The sequence below is a fragment of the Nuphar pumila genome, chromosome 8 (assembly GCF_984573655.1).
Source record: "Nuphar pumila chromosome 8, dmNupPumi1.hap1.1, whole genome shotgun sequence".
NCBI classification, from domain to species: Eukaryota; Viridiplantae; Streptophyta; class Magnoliopsida; order Nymphaeales; family Nymphaeaceae; genus Nuphar; species Nuphar pumila.
This window is the reverse complement of record NC_143256.1, coordinates 6728651-6741865: the sequence shown is the minus strand read 5'-3', so window position 1 is coordinate 6741865 and position 13215 is coordinate 6728651. Positions and strand designations below refer to the sequence as shown.

At 41.4% G+C, this 13215-nt stretch overlaps 1 pseudogene across 1 annotated transcript; it reads right to left on the bottom strand.

Moving 5' to 3' along the window:
* Window positions 1–6121: 6121 nt before the first annotated feature.
* LOC149829522 (putative sugar phosphate/phosphate translocator At1g12500 pseudogene) lies at window positions 6122–7618 on the bottom strand (annotated as a pseudogene). The gene has a single exon (XR_016433566.1). The product of XR_016433566.1 is annotated as a putative sugar phosphate/phosphate translocator At1g12500 pseudogene (transcript).
* Window positions 7619–13215: the final 5597 nt, after the last annotated feature.

Below are 13215 nucleotides of genomic sequence, written 5' to 3'. Positions count from 1 at the left end.
GTTTATCCAAATTAGGCTCATTGGAATGCAGTTAAATGAATTGTGCATTATTTGGGAGGTATTACTAGCACGGAGTTATTATTTCATAAGGATAAAGGTGGATGTGCATTGGTTGAATATATTGACTCTGATTATGTGGGTGACCCTGGTAGGAGACATTCATTGATAGGTTATGTGTTTATATTCAATGGTAAATCTATCAGTTAGAGATTCATTTTGTAAAACGTTGTTTTATCTATGACCGAAGCAAAGTATATGGTAGTAGTTGAGGAAGCAAAAGAGGCTATTTGGTTGAAAGGTTTGGTAAGTGAACTTGGCATCTCACAAGAAATGGTATATGTGCATTGTGATATCAAGAGTATGATCGATTTGGCTCATAATTTGGTTCAAGGTCGAAGAATATTAAGATTAAGTATCATAAAATTCATTAATTCATTAAAGATGAGAATATTCAGTTATAGAAGATTCCTACCGGAGAGAACCTTGCAAATATGATAATGAAGCGACTCTTGAGAAGTTCAAGCATTGCTTGGAATTGATTAATATCTCATGATAGACATTGTTGGCCCTAGGGAGATGGGCGCAAATGTGAAAGAGATGATTAGTGAGTGTGGACATTTGGGATTGTCATTACGTGGCTTGAACAGGTCCATCATGAGACCCACCTGCCATATTTTTTTTGCCTGAACCCCATAGAAGACTCTTTTTTGGGGTTTGGAGACTTTCCTATTTCATAAACAAAAGTTGTGAGATGAGTTGTGTTGGACTCTTGGTATTTTGGGAGTCCTCACCTAAGTGGGTTGTGAGAGACAAGAAATACAAGAGTGGTATTAGAGAAGAAACTGTGGATTATGGTGAGGGTTGTCCTCCATTGAAGGCTATCAACAAAGTGTTCTCAGATTGTTTTATCTTAGTGGTATAGAGAGGAAGACTTAGCCGCACACACCGGTTTACTTGGTGAACTGAACGATAAGTATTTTCTTACTTGGTGAACCATGCAAATCCTCTTGTCTTGTAGTTGATTGTTTCTTTTCTTACGATTGTGTGATTTGTGTTCCTCTCATTGAGACCAGATCCGATCTGATCCGAACCTCTTTCCAAATTGTGTTTGGTCCCTAAATCCATAATACACTTTGTCTTTTCTAGTGTATCATGCACTCCTAATTCTCATTAAACTGTAGGCCATCGCTTCCTTAACGAGCACACACACCTTTAAGATTAAGCAAAAGAAATAAAATGAAACTACAAAGAAAAGGTTTTTTTATTTCTTTTTTGAAATTTTTGTAAAGATATGCACAAGACTGCCCCTCTATCAACTTTATTAAGGGTCAGGGTAAGTACCAATTAGAAGTCTATGATAGAGAGTAGGGATGGCAGTGGGGCGGGGCGGGGGACAAGGTTTCCACCCCCGCCCCACCTCAAAATTTTATCCTCCACCCCCGCCCCGCCTCCGCGGCGAGGATGGATTTTATCCTCCACCCCGCCTCCATCCCCGTTTCATACCCTTCATCCCCGGTCCAAACGGGGATGAGGCGGGGCGGGGCGGGGATATTGCGGGGAAAAGTGGTCGGGGCGGGGATTAGGCGGGGATCGTGGCGGGGACGGGGCGGGGCGGGGAAAAGTGCATGTCCACCCCTGCCCCGCCTCCGCGGCGGGGATGGATTTTATCCTCCACCCCCGCCTCCATCCCCGTTTCATACCCTTCATCCCTGGTCCAAACGGGGCGAGGCAGGGCGGGCCCCGCTTTCCCCGGTCCACTGCCATCCCTAATAGAGAGGAACCAGTTTAGAGGTTTATCCTTCACACTTTATCAACCGAAGTTCGGTTAGACTTTTAGGAGTAAACATTGGATGAGAGTTGCTTTAGTTGAACAGGTTCGGGCCCACTTGGAGACCAAATTTCAGCCAGAGCTCAGTCTAAACCCAATTTTTTGGGCCCAACACAACTCATTCCAGGCTGTGCCCAAATGCCCATTGGAATATATACAGCTCAATGTCCACCCCCTCCTAGAAAAGGTCTAAGGAAATGTTTGCCCCCCCAAAAGACAACTCCCTCTGCCCTTCTATCAAAGGCTATCTACAGATCCACATAACAGTATTGTTAAACTTTTTGGTGATATCAAATATGACTTGGATATTCTGTCATTTACAACTCACGAAACTACGTGGATGGCTTTTTTTTCTGCTTTTTTCCTGCAGATAATGAAGCTGAGCTTCACGTCCATCGTTTTCATGTGTGCCCCAGCCGTCCACTTTATAAGAACAGGTTGTAAGGGGAAATAACAAGAGATCTTATTTAATTGTTACAGTACTTTTCTTCAAAAGAACAAAAAAAAAGATGTGACAAAGTTTCTGTACCGGTAGACAACTTGGGCCTATCATCCTCAAGGTTGTTAAAATGCGATGAGGCGAAGCGAGGCGTTGAGCATGTTATGAAGCTAGGCGTAAGCCTCGAGGCGTTGAAGCATAAGCTTCATGATCAAAATAATAAAATATATAATATTAATAAAATAATGAAAATTTTAAATAAATTTCGACCCCGCTAGACCCGGTTCTCTTTGCTCCGCTCCTGCATCAGGAACCCAATTTTTTTTTGAGAAAGTTGCCTGCTTCCTCCACCAACAAACCAAAAACCCTAGAACTCCAATTTACTTCAAGAACGAGTAAAAACCAACGAACTTCACCACAAAAACCAAAAACCAACACCCAGAGAAGCTAAATAATCCTCAATCAAAATCTCGGCCTTCATCGCCATGCTAAAGTTGTCATTTCTCAACCGCAGAGGCAGAACGAACCGAACGTCTCCTCCAACTATGAACAAATACACAGAATTCCACCACTAGAAAAAAAACCAAACCAAAGCCCAAAAACCAAATAAACATCAACAAGATCACCACAGCAAACAAGCACAGAAGCAAAAAACCTCGGGCACCCGAAAACAATTCACAAAAAAGGAAAAAAAAAAAACCAAATTCACATTCCAGCAAACACACCATCCCAATATAAAAAAAGAACAAGCAAAATCTACATACAGTACCGCAAATGATGATGTTAACAGGGGGAATCCAAAAAACCAGCCAGCAAACCCAATTTTCCATCGAAAATCCTCCCCAGGTTTCCAAAAACCACCAAAAAACTCAGTCTTTTCCCCAACACACCAAAAAGCGGAACCACGACGGAGAAGAACCAATAAACGAATCTCCTGCGAACCTGTTCTTCCAAAACCCGACCCTGAATTAGGATTAGGGCAAGAAGAGCGAGAGAGCTTCACTGCCAGTAGAGGGAAAGTGAGAGAGAGAGAGAGAAAGAGCTGGGGATTTTGCAGAGAGGGGATGGAGGGAAGGGGATGCCAAAATCTTAAAATCTGCAGGGTAATTTCTCGATAATTTGGAGGTCTTTTTGGATGGTTCAAATTATAGGTGAGGGGCATGGGACTCCTTGAGGACGCGGGAGGAGGTAAAATCTGCAGGGTAATTTCTCGATTATGCATTGGAGGACGACGATCTGTACCATGAGGCCGCCGGAGGAGGCGCCATACATCCCAGTACTCTTCAGGTACTGAGTGTGCGCCTCAGTACCTTGAGCGTGCGCCTCGCCTTCAGGTACTCTCACAACACTGATCATCCTTTTGCCAACTAAAGTTCAGTGAATTAAATGCTTCCGGGAAGTGAAACGTACCCAATTCAACACCATAACATGTTGCGCAAACAAAAGAAAATTCCATTCAGAGGCCCCACCTTTTGCCATATTTTCCAAAAGGGCTACATATTTTTCAAAAAGATATTTGAAAACCTAACTGTTTACTAAAACTGTCAAATGAAGAACTCGGTTGGAGTAGCACAAGTTAACCATATGAGTTAAGTTGAAATGATATTTTATGTGAATTTTTACCATTAAATTCACTTTCTAGTTTAGACTTTCCGTAAAAAAAATCAGGCTTCGTCATGTCTTTTCAGAAAATATGAGCATCTTTTAAAAATATCTGGCAAAAGGTGGGATACAAATGAAATTTTCCTTGAAAAACAAAAGGCTTAGAGAGGCAAAATCACCGATAGTTCCGTATTCATGTTCTAGTATGTCCTCTACGTAAAAGGTTAAAAAATTACACGCATGGATAACCGACTTTTTTTCCCTTTTGTGTACGGGCATAGTGACAAAAGTTTAAAACGGCAATTTCGCCTGATTTTCTTGCGAGATTTCCATTTTTTTAAATTTTTCTCGAGTTTTTATCGGCAAAATCTTGAAAACTAAAAAAATCAAATATTTTTTCAAAAAAAAAATAAAAATCAATTGATTAAACAATTAAATTTTATATGTGAAAAAATAAAAACTGTTTTTAATTCCAATAATCATATCTAAGAAGTATAACTATTAACCATCAAGCTTAAAATAAGAAGAATAACACAATGCTGATAAACATGATTTAAGTTGTATCATCTTCTGACCAACAAGTAGGGATGGCAGTGGGGGCCCCGCCTTTATCCTCCACCCCCACCTTCATCCCCATTTCATGTCCTCCATCCCCGGTTCAAACGGGGATGAGGCGGGGCGGGGATATTGCGGGGAAAAGTGGTTGGGGTGGGGATCGGGGCGGGGAAAAGTGCATGTCCATCCCCGCCTCCATCCCCGGTTCAAACGGGGATGAGGCGGGGCGGGGATATTGCGGGGAAAAGTGGTTGGGGACGGGGATGGATTTTAACCTTCATCATCCCCGCCTCCATCCCCGTTTCATACCCTTCATCCCCGGTCCAAACGGGGCGAGGCAGGGTGGGGCGGGGATATTGCGGGGAAAAGTGGTCGGGGCGGGGATCGTGGCGACAGCGGCGGTGGGTAAAAGTGCATGTCCATCCCCGCCTCCACCCCCGGACGGGGATGGATTTTAACCTTCATCCCCGTTTCATACCCTTCATCCCCGGTCCAAACGGGGCGAGGCGGGGCGGGGCCCCGCTTTCCCCCGGTCCACTGCCATCCCTACCAACAAGTAGTTCTTTGATATGGTACAATAAGATGAAATCGATCTTACTGCATCTCCTATTAAGGCTGATTGACACATGTCTTATGGGATTTGGCAACGTGAATTAAGAAAATCTTTGCCCGAAGAATGAGACAATAATGTCTATAGAGCAAAATCACAACATTTTCAATTAACTATCCAATGTGCTAGAAAATCATGCACCCTCATCAAAATAGCACTGTTGAACTTGATAATGCCTAAAGAGAACAACAACATATGTTCTAGATTATTTGACTTATACCCATAAGTCTGGCAGAGTGCCATATAATCTATTTATAACTTTAGAGAACCATTAAAAAAAACAAAAAACTTTAGAGATTATATTGATTCACACAGTAGCATAGAATCAACTTATAACATATATTATTATGATCCGACTATGTTGGCAGCATGCCAACAAAATGACAGTGACAGCAAGAACAACTAAAACCCATCACACCCTAAGCTAGTGGGTAACAGATGCTTAACTGAAGGAAGCTCAGTGTACTTACATAGAGGTGATAATCCAACAAACACGCAGTACTGCCATGTAAAAGAGTGAGGAAATGACCACTGAGGTGGTATCCCATGTGGTAAGCGGGGTCCTGTGCCAAGCTGAAGCCCAGGTTCGAATCCCTCTGCCACATGGGGCTTAATAGATAACTGGTAGGGGTCTGCCTAACCCCAGCTTGCCTTTAGAAAAAAAAAAGAGTAAGGAAATGAGTCGATTCTTCAGACTCAGTTGGAACTAAACCCAGATCTGATTTGAGATGATATCAGGTCTGGACCCGAGTCTAATCAGACTCACCATAAAAGAAACCATACCTGTTAAAATAATATTTTTTATCTCATTACAATCTTAATCATGGGTCGGGCCCAGCTCCATATCTTAATCAGACCTTATTTATCATGACATTTGTCACACTGTGTATGGATAGGTTTCGCGATTTCGATTCCCATGAATCAGAATTTCACGCAACTCGGACAAGGAAGACACTCGTTGTTGACGTTCCACAATGAATCTGAAGCATATTTTGCACAGATTCAAAAACAAAAGCAAGAAAAAGAAACATATTTTTGCACACAGCCAAGAATTCTATGCGTATTCTAAAATCAAAATGCGAAATTTTTGTAATAAAAACTAGCTCCAAATTCATACTTGCTCATGGAAAGCAAAAGCAATCGAATATATAAATCCCGAAGTAATAGATTGATTACAGAACAAGGGGCGAAGGATTAAATTGGTCCCCCACCCACAAAAGCGAAAGCTGATAAATACCAAAGCGAACAAAACAAAAGGAAGCTAACAATTCATTGAGCTTAATTGAGATCCGGAATTTTTTACTTTCTTTCCGATCCTCAATATCTCGAACTAACAATAATCCCAAACAAGAGACATGATTAAAGAATTTTATACCTGCAGCTGCCCGAATCTCAATCTCCAAAAGAATGTGCTTCACATTCCCCTTTCGATTCTGCACACACTGCGGTTTTATTGTTAATTAATGTATGCATGAGGTATATAGTTTTGCTAATGCTGAACCTTGGGTGATCTCTTCTTAGCTTCGCTGTAAAGGACCACCCCCATCATGGTGACAGCGAACCCCGTCATGCCCATCACGGTGACAGGGTTCCTGAAGATGAGCACGGAGACCACGGCCGCGAGGGCGGCCTTGGCGTTGCCGAGCACCTGCAGCGTGAGGGCGCTGGTGTGCTTGGTGACCAAGAAGTTGGTGAGGTTGACGAGGTAGGCGATGGTCATGTTGCCCAAGAGGAGGAAGACGACGAAGGGGTCGCGCGCGGCCTTCTCCACGGTGATAGCGGCGACGTTGCCCTCGAAGAGCAGGGTCATGGGCAGCAGAAGCAACGCGGCCATGGGGGCCATGTAGAGCAGCAGGTTCATGGAGTTGAGGCGCTCGGCCTCGGAGGTGAGGAGGATGCCCTGGACGACGGATTTGAGGGCGCGTCCGGCGGTGGAGCCGAGGCAGACGATGAAGCCGAAGAGGTGGAAGAGGGGCTCGCTGTTGCTGGCGAGGACGATGCCGAGGACGACGGGGAGGAGGGCGAGGTAGACGGGCGCGGTCTCGCGCTTGCAGGTGATGATGAAGGCGAAGACGGCGGTGAAGAAGGGGGTGGTGGCGCCGACGGCCTGGTTGAAGGAGATGGGGAGGTAGCGGAGGGAGGTGTTGCCGCAGACGACGCTGAGGCAAAAGATGGCGGAAAGGGCGAGGATCTTGAGGAACTGGGCGCGGGAGACGATGAGCTGGAGGGGGATGAGGTGGAGGCCCCGGATGGCGAGGAGGCTGTAGATGGCGCAGGCGCACATGTGGAGCATGGTCAGGAAGATCGGGTAGCGGTAGCCGTAGAAGCTGAGCAGGTACTTGTTCAGCAGGAGGACGCCGATGTTGGACAGGTACCACGACGCGATGAAGAAGGTGGTCACCAGGTTCTCCGACGCAGCGGCTGCCGCCGGAACGCCACCGTACTTGACGTCGACGACGGCTTCCCCGTCAAGCTTCGGGTTGCTAGCCCTCCTCGTCTTCCATGTCTGCACCTGCCCTTCTGCCATCAATCGGATCCCACAAAACGCACAGGGGAATGGTGGGAGAGTTTGTTCAGAGTGGATCAGAACAGATGGGTAACAGAGAGAGAGAGAGGGAGGAACTAAAAGGAGCAAGATCTTATCTAACGGCTGAGGTTGAGATGAGAGAGAGAACAGTGGGGGATGGCCGTTGGATGGGCGGGAATGACTAGATTATTGATGGTGTCGGCAGATGGCCCTGACTCTTGAGGTGGTGCCCATACCCCATCATAGTTTTTTGCTTTTTGGAACAAATTTGTGGTGGTGATTATGGTTTTAATGGTAAACGTGTAATGTAATAGTGTTTGACTCCCCTAATTCGTGGTGCTGGCTCAGTGGCAAGTCCCCTCGGATGCTGGCGGAGAATGGGATTTGGGATTTGTTTGGTTCTGTGTTTTGGGGTCTCGAGCAGCTGACGTGGGAATGCAATCATACTTTGACAACTTTACTCACGTCAGTCGTTCTTTCCTGCCCTCTGTCTTTTTCTCTCGCCGTACCAATTTTACCTGCGAAATACAGACGTTAAAGTGGTGATTATGCATGCACTTTTTTTTGGTTCTGATGGAAGGGAACGAAGTTTCACGAGACTGTCCCAAGTTTCTCAAATTTCCTGTCAGGTTGCCATTCTCATGGAATGCATTTCCTGGGGTGAGATATGAATGAGATTCCACATGAAAATGATAGGTAGGTGGTGGCAGATGCTGGGGCTTAGGCATGCCATCATGACAGGTGGAAAGTTATGCAACTAAGTATTTTCCCTTGGAATTTATCTTGATTCCCTTGGAATTAATCTTGATTCCTTTTTGTGAGAGAGAGAGAGAGAGAGAGAGAGGTCATTCCTTTTTGTGAAATCAAAATATGAAGGAAAAATTTTAACCTCAATGAAAATAAATTTGATGAATCGATGGTAACGTGGCTGACCTGGTTTCTGACCATTTGCAGGGATCCTACTGGGAAATGCATTAAACGAGCATATCCTGAAATTCTCTCATGTTCTCCAGACCAGGAGCTCATTACCATAACATGTGGATTATAAAAAATTATAAAAGTTATGAAAAGCCTCGTAACTTTTTATCTAAACCATAGTTACCAATAAACAAAATGGACATGAGAAACAATACTTAAGCCTAAGAGAGAAAGTGTTAAAAAGGAACATGAAACAGGAAGCAAGATATGATTGCGAGGAACATTGCATATCACAGTAATTAACAGACTGTAAGGGAAAGATGGCACATAAAAAAATGTGCAATGTAATTGCACCTGATCCAACCCTCTTTGATTGTGAAACGTTTAGGGAAGTGCATGGAAAATCAAAAGAAAAGACATGGGAAGCAAAATAAAGTGAGAGCAATAGTGAATAAAAAAACGATTTGAAAGGGGGTAGAAAGCAATATAAAATTAATACACAAGCTTGCTAAAATGTAGTAAGGAAGAAGCAAGTAGGAAACATTAAAGAGACGAGAAAGAATAAAGATGGTAAGCAAGCTTCCACTAAACAGAAATGTGTTTCCAACATTTTAAAACTCGGATTTCCAAAGCTTCTCTTTGAGAAGTGGGGAGTTTTCTACTTCCAAAGCGTGCTTTCAGGAAAGTGAACTTCCCATGTAGTAATGTAGTAAGTGTTGGCGTATTCACAAATACAGATATGAAATGTAAATGTGTACCTGTAGACACCATGAAGTGATGTGCGGGTGCTCGACATTTTCCTCAGCCTATCGATGCCCACGATGAGCCTAGGCCTTAGGTCGATGTTGAGCAGGACCCTGAACCTAATAGAGAATTTCCTTAACATGGCCAATGAGGGCGTTTGGCTGATGTCTCTCATCATACGTACAACCCAAACCCCTTTATATAATGGATGGGGTTGTTACGTGAACGTGGTCTCTCCACATTCATGTAACTCCCACCCCACTAACTATCCACTAACTTTCATATGAACAGCTCACTATGTCAAACTGAGTCACCTTATGGGTTGGATCCCGATCCAAAATGTTCAACATCCTCCCACTTGACCCATTAACACTAAAAATGCACTAAATCGAGGTTTATACCATTATCTCGATTTAATTTTTCATGTAGGTTTACATGCTACCTTATATCATAAGAATGAATTATATGAGTCATGAAGATGAACACATCTTTATAAAATATCATATTTTTATGTACTACAATACAATTCATTTTCAGTGCCTTAGCATGTTAAGATTACATTTATTAATAGGTTGGTCTCTGACCCATTCTATTGGTCATTTAATATTATTATTTTGTTATTCTCTCTAACCAAATGAGAGATCTTTTATGCAAAATCAACAATACATAAAGTCATAGAAAATCAATTCATTTTCACAAATGTGATCACATATAATGTATTGTCATAATCAGAAGGAATAAAAAAGACCCATTCCCTTTACATATTGGGAATACAATCCCGATGCTAGCACTTTAGTAAGGGAATCCGCAGTCATTTTCTTCGTCCCAATTGTATCAATATATATCAGATGATTCTCAGTCATTTTTTTAACAACAAAATATTTTAACTCCATGTGTCGATACTGTTACGACAATAAATCCATACATGATACTTCAAGTACAAGGTTTTGATGATGAGCAAGTGGAATCAACTGCATTTCAGCTAAGGCTATAAAGAAATTGAAGAATTTGATGAAGAATCTTTGAAGACTAGTGTGCAAATGTTTAATTCATTAAAAGTCTTAGATTCTTGTAAGAGTCTTACTTAGAGTGCATATTTAGGTTGCATTTCACATTAAAAGTCTTTAGAAAAACTTTTCTAAAAAGAACCCTCTTGAAAATCTTTTTAGAAAACTCTTTTCTTAAATTTTCGTGTTTATTAGTCGACCAATAGACTTACCAGTCGACTAATCCTTTCTCGCCATATTTTCTAAAAAGTCATTTTTGTCAAATTAGTCGACTGAAGGTTTTATCAGTCGATTGGACAGAATGTCTGTTTTCTGGAAAATTAGCAGCAGTCGACTAATGCTTTTATCAGTCGACTGAACAGAACATGTGTTTTCTGAAAATTTAGCAGCAGTCGACTAATGCTTTTACCAGTCGACCGAACAGAATGTATGTTTTTCAGAAGATTTTAGCAGCAGTCGACTGAAAGGTTTTTCAGTCTATTGATGATATTATCAGTCGACTAATTTTATCTCTAGTCGACTAAGTTTCAAAAGTTCAGATTTTCAAACGGCTCGATTAAAAGATCAGTCGACCGACGATAACTGTCAGTCTACTAATAACTAACTATTAGTTGACTAACTGATGTTTCAGTCGACTAATGTTGCCGTTTTCCTGAAACTTTAAAAAGGCGTGTCTTTTCATTTTTCAAACGTTTTGATCGTTCAAAATGGACTGTTTTGACATCCTTTCATGCTCTCAACGTATGGAATCTTTCAACTATAAATATGAGTGCATTTTACACTCAAATTAACTTGAATTCAATGGATTTGAATCATTTACTTCTTGCTTTTCACTCCTATTCATTCAAGTATTTGTTTTCTCACTCACGTGATATTTTCACTTCAGTTTTTTACTCAAATTCCTTTGAGAGATAGTGAATTCGTGAGTAGAGTATTTCAACAACCTCAAAAGTCAATTGCATCTCATTTGCATTCAAAAGAAAGGCTCATAGGTTGTATTGTAAGTTGTTACTTATTTTCTGTAAAAAGGACTCCTTGGTTTAAAAAAGTTGTTTGCTTTCAGTAGGGTTGTTACTGAAAGTGGGCCCGGTTTCGGTCTGTGTGATCTTGTAGTTAACAAGGTTGATAGTGGAAATCTCAAGCGGGTTTTGCTTGGGGACTAGATGTAGGTCGGGATAGACCGAACCAGGATAAAATCTTGTGTTCTTTGTGTGTTTGCTTTTCAAATTGCAAAATCCTTCAATATTCCGCAGACAATTTTTAAAAGCACTATTCACCCCCCTCTAGTGCTCGTTGCCTCGATCCTAGTACACTTTCAGATACTAGGTTGAGCTCTTATTGTTATTTGAAAATGACACAGCTGCTTCATTATCACAAAAGATCTTTAGTGGTCTCTTAATAGACTCTATAATATCAAGACCCATAATAGAGTTTCTTATCTAAATGACCTTAGATGAAGTCTCATATAGAGCAAAAAATTTTACCTCCATGGTATGAGTAGCAGTTGTAGATTACTTTTCACTTCTCCATGAGACGACACCACCTGCTAATAGGAAGATGTATCCAATAGTGGATTTTCTACTGTCGAGACATCCTCCCAAGTCCGCATTAGAGTATCTAATGATCTCTAGGTGGTCAGCTTTTCGGCAGGTCAACATGTAGTCCTTTGTTCCTTGTAAATAGTGCATGACCTTCTTTGCTACTTTCCAGTGCACAATGCCTGGATTTGATTGGTATCTATCAAGCATTCCCACAACAAATGTTATATCAGGTTGTGTGCAGGTCTACGCATATTGCAGTCTCCCAACCACTGAAGCATATAGGACAATTGTCTTCTGAGCCTTTTCATTATCATCCTAAGAACAATCTTTTAAGCTCAATTTATCATCTTTCACTATGGGTGCTGAACTAGGAGGACAATTCTCCATCCCATATCTTTTAGGAACTTTGAGGATATAGGATTTCTAAGAGAGACTAAGGACACTCTTAGTTCTGTTACAACGGATCTCGATTCCAAGGACATATGTGGCCTCACACATGTCCTTCATGTAATAGAAAATAAAATCTTTTGTGGCCTCAACGGATCTAAATGAAAGGAAATAAAATCTTTTGTCTCATGTAATAGACTCAAATCATTACTTGCAAGAAGAATATCATCAACAGATAAAACCAAAATTATGAACTTACTCCCACTAATTTTAATATAAATGTATTGATCAACAATATTTTCAGTGAATCCAAAATTCATAATTACCTGATTAAACTTTTTATACCACTAGCGGGAGGCCTGTTTAAGTCCATAAATTAACTTTTTTAATTTACAAACTAAATGATTCGAGTCATCTATACTGAAACCCGAAGGTTGTGTTGCATGTATACTTCCTCTTCCAGATCCCCATTCAGGAAGGTAGTTTTCACATCCATTTGATGCATCTCTAAATCAAAATGAGTTACGAGGGTCATGATTATTCTCAAAGATTTCTTAGTTGAGACAGGAGAAAAAGTCTTATTATAATCAATGCCCTCTATCTATGTGAATCATTTTGTAACAAGCCTAGCCTTGTGCCTCTTAACTTGACCTTTAGAGTTTGTTTTAGTCTTATAGACCTACTTACAACCAATAGGTCTAACTTCATCAGGTCGATGTACAAGGTCCCACACTTGGTTCTTTGTCATAGAGTCAAGTTCTTCCTTTATGGCATTGATTCAATGTGTTGATCTTTCACTTTCAATGGTTTCTGCAAAAGTGAAGGGATCATTATCAATATCTATGAAATTATTACTCTTGTAAATACACCACATAGTCTAGATGGATAGCAGATTTTCTAGTCCTCGTAGACCTCCATATAGGTGCTACAGGTGGTTCAAAATAAATTTTTGTATCCTGCTGTTGTTGTATATCCTCATCAACAACTGGATCTATTTAGGATTGATGTTCATTGACAGGACTTTTCCTCATATTATCCAAAAGGACAATGACAAGAA